This window comes from Lycium ferocissimum, chromosome 8 (genome assembly GCF_029784015.1).
Source record: "Lycium ferocissimum isolate CSIRO_LF1 chromosome 8, AGI_CSIRO_Lferr_CH_V1, whole genome shotgun sequence".
Classification (NCBI taxonomy): Eukaryota; Viridiplantae; Streptophyta; class Magnoliopsida; order Solanales; family Solanaceae; genus Lycium; species Lycium ferocissimum.
Window position 1 is genome coordinate 65,339,471 of NC_081349.1, and position 5,325 is coordinate 65,344,795.

Here is a 5,325-nt window from a genome sequence, read left to right on the forward strand (position 1 = left end):
GATTCGGCGCTCGGTTTTGGTCAAAATTTGGGTTTTTTTTCTTCCCCAAGGGGCCTTTTTTCTCTATCTCTCCAGAATTTTCTGGTTGTTCCAGGTCTTAAAATGAGGAGGGAAGGGATGAAAATCACTTAAATAACATGGGTCATGGGCCTAACCCGGTTGGGCCCGATTTGGGGCCCTTTACCCCGGCCTTTCGACCTTAAAACGTTCATATCTCCTTGTACCGATTCACCTGGGAATCCACGACCTAGGGTTTGGGAAAAAGTTAATTCTTTCTACAACTTCTATTTCTCGGTATTTTCCAAATTAAAACTTATTAATACCTTTTTTTGCCCCTCAAAGTCAGGTCACCCGAAAACGTTTTCTTAAAAATATTTTTGGGGGGCTTCCACTTTGATTTGGCCCAAGGGTCCTTCATGAGTTGTTTTTTAACTTTACTTTGTAATTCATATAACTTGTCACATTTTCCCAAAAAAAAAAATTTTAAAGTGAGCTTACAAATAATCCGACTTTCCCAAAAATACGGGTTAAAAAAAATCATGTTGTATTCCAAAATTTTTCAGCCACCCAAAATCATTTTGTCACCTCAAAAAAAACCCCCAAGGCTTGGTGGCCATATCTTAGGCTTTTAATGTTTTCTTGTAGTATTTTGGAAAAAAGGGCAAAAACCCGCATTGAATTAATCTTAAGCCAACAATTAACATGTTATACATACCTTGAAGCATCTAGGACTATAATCCAATAGGGGTTTAAAACCCCCATGAAAAATTTAAAAACCTAAGACATCATAGACTTGTTGTTCTTGGGGTTTTAACACTTTTATGAATGATTGGTTTGTTTTCCCTTTGTTTTGTTTTAAAGGAACCTTGGAGATATGTTAGGAAAGGGTTTGGGAGGTTTAGGGGAAAAATTTAGGGGGAAAGGTGGTAGAAAAATGAGTGAAAAAATAATTTTTGTTTTTTAAAATTTTTAAAATTTTTTTTTCGTTTTCGTCGCCCCTTATTGTTCCGCAGGTCTTCATTTCATCAACACTACTCTTGTTCATCAGCGGAAATTATTTGAAAGGACCTTGAGCACATATACCAATCTCTTTATTTGCGTACTTGGATATGACCAAAACTCAATACGGTCGTATAACTTGTTCAACATCCCGAACTTGACAAAACTTTTTTTTTTCCGATTCGTTGAACCTCCAACCTTCACGACACTCGCTTATCACTTGTTAAACATGACATAAACACAACGAACATAATCTGTCCTTTGAGAACATGTGACTAACTTACGATGCGAGCTTAACGCGCAAAAATACGGGATGTAACGTCCTCCCCCTTTCAAAAACATTCGTCCTCGAATGTTAAAATGACGAAACTTCGTTCGAGTCGGTATCAACTCTTCCATTCTTATTCAAAACTTTCCTTTTCTCGTGATATCATCACTTTGTTCTATATATCTCGTATATTTACCATGTCCTTCTTGTTATCTCTCTTGGCTTATCTTGTCGTACTTTTCCTCTCTTCTTTATTCGCTTCTTGGTTATCACATCTTACCATAGACAATTCTATAACCTTTATCACCTGTCGCTTTTCTCTTCTTCTCTCGTATAACCACAATGCCATTAGGACACAAAGTCCACCGCAAATACCTTTTTTTCTTTACCTCAGTACCCATTCTTTTAAACTCGTAGCATCGTCATCCCTTGCGTTCCCTTCTATATCCCATTATGTAGACATTAAGTCCCCCACTGGAATATTGTTCAATTTCTTTTCTTCCACATGAATTAATTTCAGTCCAATCTCAAAAGATACCCTTTAGTTACCCTATTCATTTGCTGACTTACCTCCAGATCTTGTTAAACTTATTTCCACAATAATTCTTACTTCAAACTATATCTATAATCCATCCTTGTGCTCGTACTCAAGCTTACCTGCTCCCCCCCCTTAAAGGTTTTACCTTATGGTGTTGTATTTCATTGCCATTCTCGATCGAAATTTATAGGGATACTCAAAATAATGATGTGCCCAACTATCTCTCCAGCCGGAATAGTACTTTTTATTCCAATAACTAATGCCCGATGTCCACGGCGGCTTTATTTTATCATCTACATCAACTTGTCCATCTTTCCCTTTAATCAATCTCTTCGTAGCAATCATAGACGTATAATCTTTGTTATCTCTTAAATCTTTGGTCCTCGTCCTTAAATTTTAGGAAAATTTTGACAGAGTTTCCCCTATATTTCTTACTACCCATTCTCGCATCCCGGTAAAATACGCAATGCCTCAGGCTTTCAATATCGAAAGTACAGAAAATGATGAAAGCTTTAATCATGGGCTCTCACAACTCGGAATATACCTAAACTTTTATCAATTGTCCTTTATATTTCTCCGTCACTTTCTCTTCCATTCATTGGCTATACATTTTCAATAATACTTGCAACATTCTTACCATATCGACTTATAATCCTTTTTACTATTAACACCTGCGTACTTAGTCCCTCAACTCGGGGTATTACAAGGTAATCTTACAACTAAACTTATAATTAAATTATACATTTAACTAATTCCCCTGCTTTATGATACAATTAGCTTATCTTGATTATGACCAATTCATTCTCATAGAAGATGCACATTTTGATGACGTAGTTTCAGCAAAGTGACTTACCTCTATAATCCCAATATCATAATCCACTTCCTTTGTCAATACCATTCTTTGAAATCAAATGACAGGGTTAGTACAAAATTTCATTTCACTATGACTTGGCTCTCGCACGATCTAAGATGAAATAAAGGTCAATCATTCCTAAATGCCTTGCAACCTCCTGTTTATAAGTGTGGCCGGCTTCACACCCCCATAACGGAACTCTGCTGGACATGGCTTGCGAACAACCTAGGACGAACGGCTACGACACTAATTTTTGTCACACCCCACCCTTGGTAAGGCGTGATTGGCACCGACACCTTACGAGCGAACCAACTTATAACTTGCGTTCTCTATGTCTCAAATGATAAAATAAGGCTAAGGAATAAATATGAACGTAATATCATGTATAAATATATATGTACAATGGACCCATGATGTCGATATTATATATGACTAAATCGTAGACCCTGGGTTCGCAAAGCCTCTGAATGAATACGATATACAAGTCGGGGACAGTGGCCCCATAATACCCCGAACAAAATCATACATATATATATATATATATATATATATATATTGTCGGGGAAGACGGAGGAAAAAAAAACTGTCTTCTCATCTACATCGGCATACACAATATACACACATTTGCATTCCCGAGATATAAGAATGATGATGAATAATACATATATATACATACACTTTCTAAGATCATATCTCGTCTCTGAGAAAGCATTTCCTTTCGAGACTACGGTATGCATCCATACTCCTACTCTTTCTAGGACTCGGTGTCGAGACTCGGTGGCATCCGTACCGGCCCTTTCGGAGTACTCGGGACTCGTGTCATTCGGTGTACCCGACCTTTTCGGGACTCGGTCTTATCCGTGATCCCCCGCCCTTTCGGGACTCGGTGTATATACCCAATCGGTAGCCGAGTGCAAGGCATACATACATACATTTATAAACACTAAAAAAAAAAATACATAAATGAAATCAACATCATAATTAGCATTAACATTATCACTATATCATTCCTTGAAGGATCAACCATCATAAGATGAAATCAATAATGTCATGAGAGTATCGAGAACAATGAACTTAGCTAGCAATAGAGATAGAATCGTCATTGCTATATCTCACCTCGAAAGAACAAGTATTATGAGGTGAGATAAATCACAAAGAATAGTCTTAAGATCATGAATAAGGTCAATAATATCGTAAGGATCATGAGAGTTCATAGACTTCTAGCATTTGTGGAAGCAAGGATATTATGGATATGGCACAAAGGTTTATAACAAAAGAATCATGCCTTTAGAAAGAAAGGGTTTAGCCTTAACATACTTGAATCTCCTCGTCCTCCCAATGCTTTCAAGAGAAATCCACAATACAATTCAATCTACATTAATACAACAAGGTCCATGATTAACACCGTAAAGAGACTTAGTCGAATCTTTACGTTATTAACTTGTCCATATAAATTTAGGCAGCATCTCCCCTATAATATTGATTTCCTCCAACTCCACATATCAATAACAACAACCAGAGAAACACAACAAATACAACATCAACAACAAGGAACAATATGTCAATAACAAGTCATCAATATCTGCACTTACGATGCTTCCTGATTGGATCCCCCTTTAACACCTCTTCAAGTCATTGTCATTCATCCTTGAACATAGTAGTATATCGATGCCAATCAATACTTTTTAAAGCATTTACAACCTTCAACTCCATTTCAAAGTTAACCCGAACGACTCAACACAAGATAATATCCTTGCGGGACAACTCCCAAGTGCTTTATAGCCATTTCCTTTTCTAGTTAGCAATTTCAAGAAGCTTGACATGTAAACCAATATAATCATACTAACAGTACCATATCCAATTTAGGCCAAAAAATAATTCCCAGCCACTTAAAGTTCGTGAGAGCATCTTTCAAAACAGTTCACACGCCTAACATTTCAATCTTCACTTTCAATCTCAAATTTCATATGTTTCTTTCACCAATTCACTTGATAAACATATATATACAAATAACAACAGAGACCATATCACAATCATGTTGTATTCCATAATTTCCCGCCATCACAAATCATATTTATCACCTCAAAACAGCCCAACGAAACACCAGGCATATCTTAGGCTATTTCAATGCTATCTTGTAGTATTTTGCGATAAACGACTTCACCCGCATGGAATTAATCTTAAGCACAACAATTAACATGTTATACATACCTTAAGAAGCAGCTAGGACTCATAATTCAATCGTGGTTCAGCTCACAATAATCCTTAATAGCATAACGACATCATAGACTTGTTGTTCTTTGGGGTTTCCAACACTTTGATGAATGATTGGATTGTTTTCCCTTTGATTTGTCTTAGGAACTAGGAGATATGTTAGAAAAGGGTTTGGAGAGGTTTTAGAGGAATTTGGGGAGAAGGTGGAAGAAAAATGAGTGAAAAAAATCAAATTTTTTGTTTTTAAATTTTCGATTTTTTCAAGCCTACACCGAGTTCTTTCATTCGCTAGGTAATCGTTCACCTCATAGCTATTCACCGTGTACTGTTCATCCGCGTGAAAATTATTTCGAGACCTCAAACTTTTATACACCGATCTCTTTATTTGCATACTTGGATATGACCAAAACTCCATATAGTACGTATAACTTTTTACTCGACTTTACAAAACCT